General features: G+C 48.1%; 1 long non-coding RNA gene across 1 annotated transcript in view; it reads left to right on the top strand.

The window, feature by feature from the left end:
• The window catches only part of LOC132009914 (uncharacterized), a 38,237-nt gene extending 34,737 nt beyond the window's left edge, over positions 1-3,500 (top strand). Inside the window, exon 6 of the long non-coding RNA XR_009402094.1 lies at positions 2,636-3,500. This is a non-coding gene — a long non-coding RNA (uncharacterized LOC132009914). The remainder of the gene's footprint in view (positions 1-2,635) is intronic.
• Positions 3,501-9,357: the final 5,857 nt, after the last annotated feature.

A 9,357-nucleotide genomic window follows, 5' to 3' on the forward strand; every position in this document is an offset into this window, starting at 1 on the left:
TTCCCACATAACTTGGTTACACTTTTTTTTTTGTCGACATTTGTCTATTGTATGTTTTGTATGGTTGTCTTTTTCCCATTTTTCTTTATCCCATTTTGGGTACATCTTTTGTAAATGAAGCATAGCTCGATTTTGTGTTTTAATCCAGTTTGAGAGGCCCTATCTTTTAATAGATTAATATAATCTATTTGCGTTTATTCATCCTAGTTTAATTTTTCTGCTTATTACTTTTACCCATCCTCACATTTTTCCCATCCTCACATTCCTCACTCTTTTGTCTTTTGTTCCGTTTTTCCTTTCTACTGCCTTGAAAGTCATACCTTTTATTTCTGTTCTTCTAGTCATTATCTTTAAATTAACACAATAAATACATATTATTGAAATTCTGGTGTTAACTGACATCTCTACTCTTTCTCCCAAAATATACTAGTCTTTCAAAATCCTTTCTTTTACTCCTTCTCATCAGCTCCAGTGTTATCACTAGAAACTTTCATCTAGTTAGTAACATCTTGCTTTATTTTTTTCATTGATACTATTTGATCATATCATGAAGATTTCTGACGTTCTCACTATCTCAGTGTGAACGTTTATGAGAGAGCCATGTGGATTTTCCCACTTCTCATAGTTCTATTAGTTTTGCTTTATAGATTTTCAAGTTTGTTATTGCATATGCTAAGAGCTGTGCTCATGATTTTCTTCAGTGGCTGTTCCTTTCATGTATGAAATGTACATCTCGTTGATGATTTTCTACGTTCACCCAAAAGCCCCCTTTTCTGTCCTGCTTTGTACCCCAGAGGCTGGCCTTGGATGGACTGCAGCTTCTGACCCCTGCCCTCTCTGGCTTCCAAGAGACCAGTAAATGGGAAGGGAGTGAGTTCAAGTTCCAGGTTCACCTACCACCCTGAAGGGGTGTGGGATGGCCAAAGCTGCAATTTTTATCAAAGACTGAAGCCAATGCACCCTCTTACAGCCACAACTTCCCTGGGTCCTGAGAACATCACCCTCTCCCCATCCTCTGGAGACCTAGGCTAGTCCTTGGGTGTCTCACCATCTCTTGCTGGTTCCTTTAGCCCACAAATACCTTTGCAAATAAACTTTAATTGCACTAGTCACTCTTCTGTTAACCCTTCAAGTGTTTCCTTCCAGAACATGACTGATCCGTTATCTTTGTGACTTTAAAATGGTTTTGCCTTACATTTTTTGTCCTATACTACTATTATACCTCCCTTCTTGTGTGTTACGTTTATCTGTCAGCCTTTATCTTTTAATAGACATGTTTAATCCATTCACATTTGCTACCCTTAATTTGTGACTCAAAACCATAATTCTTCCTCAACAGACTATTTTCTTGGCATTGTTTTACCCCTCTCTGCTCTTTTCATATATCCCAAACTATTTTCAATCAGTATTTCTGTAAACCAAATACCTTTAACATATGTCTCTGCTCACCTCTGCTTCTTGTCTTTCACAGCTTCCTCCTGGATTTTTTGTCATTACTCCAGTACCTGCTTTATTAATTTTTTCAGTGAGATCTGTGAGTGTGGCAAACATCTTAGAATACTTTTATATACAAAAGCACATTCACCTCATTATCAGCCTTTGGTGAAGAGTTACTGTGTCTTAGCACTTGAAGGACGCCATTCTTTAACTTCTTCCCTTCGCTTTTGCTGATTTCATTTGACTCTCATTCTCTGTAGATAGTCCATGTATTTTACTGATAACTGTCAGGGTTGAGTTGTTAATCCTTGTGTAATGAAATTTTACCATTATGTGTCTAGTTCTTTGTTTTGCAGTGATCTGCTCTTTTTTACACTGGTGTGTTTTCAGTTCAAAGATAAATTTATCTCTTTGGTTCAACAGGTTCTCCACCTTTTTTTTTTTTTAATATTGCTTCCTGTATAGTCTTTCTTTCCTTTCATTCAGGAGTCCCTACTAGCTAGATATTAAAACTTCTAGATTCAATGTCTTCTAACTGTTCTTTCAAACTTTCCATCTATTTCATTCCGTTGTGCTGCATTGTTCTACAGTATGACCCATCTATTAGTCTTTCACATGAAATATTATATACTCCATTTCCACAATCTCTACTTTTTCCCCATATCCTCTGCCTTTGTTTTATAGATAAAGTAGTAGTCCTTATCTCTCTAGTGGTATTACTGATAGTGTTTGATGGGTGTTTTTTAATGACAGCTTTTAGAAATTCCTAAAGATTAGTCTCTTAGCTCCTCTTCAAGTGGGGGTTAAGGATGGCATCAGAATCTCCCAAAGAGCTTCTGACCCCTGCTTGCATTTCTCTGTTCTGGCCAAAACTCCTTACCCTCCTAGGGTGGCAGTTCTTTCCATTTGGAATATTCCTCACAGTTTCAGGGCCATCGTGGACTCTCCTGTTTATTTGCAAGAGGGATGGTCCTTTTTCTTCTAAATTGTTGGATATTTTCATTATCAGTATGGATATAGCACAAGAAAAGGCAACTCTAGCCTTTGGTTGTCCATTGTCCTGAACCAGGACTCTCTGCCTTCTTTTAATCCTTTCTATGGAAGTCTCTATGAAATTCTTTGTTATTTTATGCTTTCTGTTGCTATTGGAAATGGGACATTTCTCCATAGCATCATTGTTACATGTTGGATTTTCCAGGAAGCTGGCTTCTGGGACCACTACCATGGAAGAGAGAGGAATGAAGAAAGAGGAGGCAGAGAGAGGGCAAGCTGTGATGTTGGCCGCATGGTGAACCCATCAGAACTGTCTTGGTGACTTTGGTCCCTGCCTCCCTCATTGATTGGATGTGTGCCTCCTTGGATAGGATGTGTTCTTGATTGGATGGCTCTTTGCCTCTGCTGCCATCCCTGAGGGGCTTTCATCTGAAGGCTATCTGCTGACTGCACTCCCAGCAGATGGAGCAACAGCTCTTCTATGAAGGAGGCTCTGGGTGACACAATTTTTTAACTGGCTATGCTTATCACAGTTTTTTAACTGGCTTTTTATATTTATAGGGGGGTTATTTACAAGTGTATATTTAACCTTTGTTCAGCTACCTTACAGAAGTCCCTTAAACTGTAATGAACTTTTTATTTATTCAGGGAGATGTAATTGTACACACATTAATTAATGACAACTTTGCCCGCTTGTTTACAAGAGTAATACCTCCCATTGCAGTTTCTTATGTTACTGCATTAGCCAGAATTTACCCCAAAATAACCGTTTATAAAAATGGTCATATAGAGCCTGGGGGTGTTGTGGGAGAAGTGGGTGAAGGATGTCAAAAGGTACTAACCTCCAGTTATAAAATAAATAATTCATGGGGATGTAATGTTCAGCAAGGTAGAGATAGTTAATAATACTATGTTGCGTACTTGCAAGTTGCTCAGGGAGTAAACTTGAAAAGTTCTCATCACAAGAAAAAAAATTTTTTGTAACTATTTAAGGTGATGGATGGTGATCATTTTGAAATATATATAAATATCGAATCACCTTGTACACCTACAACTAATATAATATTATATGTCAATTATACCTCAATAAAAATTAGTTAAAACATAAATGGTCATAACTGAGAGCTCTGTTTTACTCTTGATTGCCCATGAGAATCTTGTATTAGCTATTGCCTTGAAATGTTTCTTCTCACCATTTAAAGAAAACTCCTTTCAAGCCACATAAAAGTTCAGTAGGTGGAGATTGAGAGCAGCTAGAGCAATATCTAGTGAGCGGCATTGTTCTCCTGTATTTAGTTGATGGGTACTGTCTACTTGCGGCAAATGATACTGGTTTCCAATCGACACAATCCTTAGTGAACCTGTGAACTCCTGATGATTGCTCTTTGACTTCTAAGTGTTCTTAAACTGTGTGTGGGATGATCTATGCTAGAATTGGGGGGGGGATATCCTCCAGCTCATGGGGCTCTAGCCCCTCCAATCTACCCTTTGAAAGACAGAAGCATCTTTTGTCCATCTCCATCCTGGTGGTGACTGTGTGCTTGCTTCCCTCACATGGAAAGACTGGAAGAACATTGGTACTGGGAGACGTTGTTCCAAGGACATGATTCAAGGATTGGAAATTCTGGGATCTGGCTGGTGCTCTCTCCCCATCTCAGTCTGCATTTCTGTGACCCAGGTATAGGCCTCTCCCTTCCCATTTGAGGATAATTCCCACCAAAGAAGAAGGAGAATCAAAGCTGGAACCGACTCTTGCAGCTTCAGCTATACTGACTGGCAAGGCAGAGTCAGGCCCTCAAGATGGGAGAAGGAGATGGAGAAAATCCCTTGAAGGTGTCCCTCCCACCCCCACCGACACCCACTGCTGGTCTCCCATGGGTCAGCTGAAGGCTCTCACATCTTCCTTTTCTGAAGGCTCTCTCATCTCCATTTGCTCTCCATGAGTCAGACCATACTTTCCCTAGTAACGCACTCACTGGTTGTATTTTCTTCTTGCTCACAACCCTGCAGTGGCCTCGCAGTCCTCAGAGGCTCTGCCGTCAGTCCTGCATCTATCTGGCATTAAATCAGGCATCACGTTATGGAGATGTAAAGATCCTCTTAATTCTCACCCAATCCTACTTACTACCTTCCTCAGAAAGTCTCAGTTTGCTTCTAAACTGCCTTTAACATCTCTCTAACACGCTTTAATCTCCTTTTTGACACACAGAGAGAGTAGGCATCCGGCCCAGGGCCTTGGCAGGGTGGAAGAGCTGGCTGGACTTGACTGCTGTTGTAGGCATTTACTGTGTTTGGTTCACGCTTACCTTCAGCAACGGTGGTACCAGCTTTCGAGTTTTTTGTGAAGATCCACAGACACTTTCATTTAGGGTGTTTAAAGCAAACGAAATCAAAAAGAGGACTTATGGAATCAATAAACACGCAGGAGGTCCGATGCCATGACCAGACACACCATGACAGAGGTGTGGGGGACGCTGGTTTATAGACCAAAGCCTGACCAAGGATGGTCCCACCCCAACCTGATTTTCCCACATTCCCACCACACACAACCCCGGGTGCCAGGTAAGGGGGGTCCCTGACTTGGGCCTCCCCACCTAGGGTCCCCCTACCTGGACTGCTTGTTCCTCTCATTTTCTCGTGACAAAGCCATGCCACCTGCCTTGGTCAGCTCGAGGGTCAGCATGCTTCTTCCAGTTGAGCTGCAGGTGACTCCTGCTGAGACCACAGAGTGATATGGTCTCCCTGTCCTAGAGCCTCTCCCATGCCACCTCCCACTGCCAGGCTCTGGCCGGGTCCTGAAGGGCCAGCTGTGGCGGGGGGCACATTCCATGGCCAGTTCTGAAAGAGAGGAGCCTTGGCAGGCTGGTCAATAGATTCGGGAGCTGGGCTGGTGTGAACAGACAGGTGTGTTTACCGAGCACCTGCTTGGTGCAAGGCACTGGCGTGGGGACTCTGCTTCTTGTGGGGTGGCATCACCTCATCTGTTTGGAATGCACTTGGCTCTAAGAAACAGAAGACCCCCAGCTTCAGAAACTTAAGCCATCAGGGGCTTGTTGCCATACAGTGAGATGTCCAGAAGCAGCAGTGTGGGCTCGGGTTTTTTGCTCTCTGGGGCAGATGGGAGGCTCATTCTCTCCATCTCTCCTCCATGCCATCATTACTTAGCATTCTGGCTTTGGCTCCCAAACCCGCTCCCTCGGACATCACATTCCAGTTGGAGGCAAGGAGCGGGAAATTGGGCACAGTGCCAGGCTTGACTTCCCAGAACCCCCAGAAGACACAGATGGCATTTCATTGGTTGGTCGGAGTCCTGTGACTACCCCCCAACTGCAAGGGAGCTTGGAAAAGAGAGTTTTTTTTGCTTTTTGGGTTTTGTATGTTTGTTTGTTTGTTTGTTTTTAGCTGTGCTGATTTAATAGCCTTTTCTCCCCAAAAATGAGGAGAAAGAAGAGGAGAATGGATATTGAGCTCGGGGCCAAGGGTGCCTGGGTGGTGCCCATTTTGCAGATGAGAGCACTGAGGCTCAGGGTTGCAAATTGGAATTCTAACTGGATCTGCCTGATCCCAGGCCTGGCAACTGTCTTGCACAGCATCCCTTTTTATCTTATTCTCTGTGGACCAAAGAAGGCCAAGAGGGAAGAATTCACATCATTCATTCATCATTCTTCATTTATTCATTCATCCAAGAAACGTATAGTCCCTGTACCTGCGTGAGGTCTTGTGCTGGGCACAGCAGACATGGAGGTGAATCGGTCTAGGCTCTGTCCTCAGACCTCCCAGGCCAGGGGATAAGCTGGACCCAGCATGTCATGCGTGCTCTAGAGGCTGAAGGCTGGCTGCAATGCCCTGTCAACGCAGGGGTTGCAGGCATGGTAGGAGGCAGGAGGGCCTTCCAGTTGTGAGTGCAGAGAGGATGTCTGCTTTCTAGGCTTAGGCCCAAATGTTCTGTGAGCATTAACTCATGTAATCCCTGAAATAACCCTACCCGCAGATACAATTCCTGTCTTTCCACACAGAGGTGGAGAAACTGAGGCACAGAGAGAGTAAGAACTGAGTACACAGACAAGTAGTCCAGGCCCAGGCAGCTGGCTCTGAAGGCCACGCTCCTGGGCCACCCCACCTGGCCCACCTGAGTCAGCAGAGGGAAGTATGCGGTGAGCGGCATGTCACCGGAAGAGTGCAGGCAGGAGCCTCCATCAGAGATGCTATGTCCTGGGCAAGAAAACGCATAGTGTGACTTCCTGGTTGCCTCGTGGCCTGGCTGGTGTCTGACACAGGGAGGCAGGGGGCGGCTGCTGGGGCCCCGGGTGTCCAGCCCTTCTTGCAGACATGCAGGGTGATGTTTTATGTCTTAATTAAACGGAGAGGAGTTTAATTGATGAGCAGCCGGCTGGCCGCGCCAGCTTCCTGGCTCCCCATCCCAGTGACTCATGCACACAGCGGCCCCAGATGCCGAGAGCAGGCTAATAGATTTGCAACGCTGATCACTGCTCCAGACCCACTTAGCGAGGCTCCAGGAAGCCTCTTGCCACCCTGGGATTGGATTGAATTGCTTTTCATTTCAAGCATTGTCCCATAAATCCCTCACACATCAGCCCACCCCGCAGAGGAGCGGCTGCACTCAGGCCTCCTCCCACACCGGCACAGGGACCTCCAGCTCCGTCAGAGGGGCAGCTGGCCACTGGCTGGGAAGAGTCACTCTTGAAGGAGTGGGAGGTGCTGGGGACATCCGTGGCCCAGCCCTGTGCAGGGTATTCCTACCACAGTTGTCCAGCCCACCCTCACGGGACCCGCTTGCTGTCCTGTGTTTCGTAAATGACTGGGGAGAAACCCAGAGAGGGCAACTGACCTGCTCAGGGCTGCTTGGCTAGGAAGGGTCTACCTGGAGGTTTCCACCATGCCATTGAAATCACAGCACCTCACCCCCATGTCACAGGGTGGTGACTCTCTGCTTCCTCACGGGAGACCAAGTGGTCCAATAGCCCAGCCCCACGGTGTGGGGGTTTAAAGGCACCATGGATTCGCTCTGGGGAGGCAGTCTTGAACCAGACGGATAAAACTCCCACCCACGAGGAGCTGACAAACCCGTGGGGAGAGGCAGATGATAAACAAGCAAACCAGAAACACGATCAGGGTAATTAGAGGTTGTGGTGTTATGAAGACAGCCAAGCAGGTGATGTGATAAGGAGTGCCTGTGGGTGGGGTGTCTGAGAAGCGGGGAGCAGAGAGGCCTCTTTAGGGAAGGAGCATCTAGGCTGACACGTGAAGGATGAGCAGGGGCTCCCGTGGGAAGAGTGCTCTGGGCGGGGGGGCAGCACGTGCAAAGGCTCAGAGCCCTCGGGAAGGGAGAGACCCGAATGGCTGGGTCAAAGTGGACCGGGAACAGTCCCAGATGAGTCAGAGGCCACTGAGGCAGATTGCAGAGAAAGGGATTCTGTCATTTCAAATGCCAGCAGCAGCAGGTACAGTGTCCTTAAGGCTCTCCCTGAATTCCTGAGTGACTTCCCACCTCCTAAGTGCCCTGTGCTCCCCTCTCTGGCTCCATCCTCCCACTGAGTGCTGGACATGCACTTGCTCACATGGTCCTTTCTCCAGTGTCCTGCCTCACGATCCTCTGCTTCCTCCTCTCCAAATTCTCCCTGCCATCTGCAGTCCAGCTCTGAGCCCTGGCCTCCAAGGACCCTCCCTTCCTTCACCTGTGCCACCCCTAGAAGTCCCTCCAAGGAGTCCTGTGGCCCTTCTTCTGCCCCCTTGCTTGCACTGTTCCTGTCTCCCCACTGGCACAGCCCTAGAGGGCCTCATGCCCCAGCCTCTCCAGCACTATCCCAGGGCCCTCCATCACGCTGGGGTCCTGGGAGCTTTCAGTGTGGTCCCCAGTATCTCTCTGAATAGTCCTGGACCCTGGGGCTTTGGCACGGAGAGGTGGGAGCCTGACAGCCTTCCCTGGGCTTGGCATGATGCTGCTTCCCTGCCAGGATGGGACAACTCGCTGGTGCCCCCTCTCCTCGCACCCTGCCATGGCAGCACTCAAGGGGTGGGGCGGTGACTCCCGAAGTCCACACAGTTAGTGGGGGATGGCTCCAAAGGAACAGCTTCTGCTCTCTTCTGGAGAGAGCTTCCAGGCAGGAAAGTGTTCGGCTGACAGCTGCTAGCTCCTGGGCTTCAAGGATCCAGCACACCTTCCGCAGAGGGCAAGGACCCAGGCCAACAAGTCCTGGAGGCACCGCTCCTGCCCAGCCTGGCTTCCCACAAGGGCAGTCTGAGCTCTGGGGGTGTCCATCCAGGGTGACCAGGCTCTCTCTAAGCTGCCCTGCAGTTTGTGGCTCTCCCTCCCCCGTCCTCCCTCCTTCCCCCTCTCTTTTCATGGGTGCCGGCCCCAGACACCCAGACACCCCCACCCCCATCCTAAAGCTCTTCCCTGCCAATTCATGCTCCTCCCCTCTTCTCCTCATCCTCCACAGACACTTCCCCACAAGTCTCTTGCACATCTTATTTCATCTCTGTCTGCTCCTCAGAGAACAGGACCAACACACTCCATGGCCCTGCTTGGCTCAGCTTAGTGACATCCCCCACCTGGGGCTTGTGGCCCACCTCTGCTGTCCAAGAGGGACATACAGCCCAGTCATCCCCGCCCTGTGGCCAGTCACACTTCCTGTCCCCTCTGTGTCAATATACCTGGGTGCTCCTCAGCCTCTGACACATTCTGAGGTGGTAACCATAGAAACAGGGTCATCAGCAGCTATGGCTCCCTCAGGTGGGAGGGACAATGCCCAGGTGGGAGGGACAATATGGGACAGTGCCCTACACCTGAGCTGGTATCCATACCCCAGCTCTATGGGCTGGCAGGGACCCCCTCACTAGGGTGTTCCCAGCATTGCCAAGAGGGACAGAGGAGATGCCCTTGACTCCTTCTAGGCCCATCCAATT

The sequence above is a fragment of the Mustela nigripes genome, chromosome 2 (assembly GCF_022355385.1).
Source record: "Mustela nigripes isolate SB6536 chromosome 2, MUSNIG.SB6536, whole genome shotgun sequence".
NCBI lineage: Eukaryota > Metazoa > Chordata > Mammalia > Carnivora > Mustelidae > Mustela > Mustela nigripes.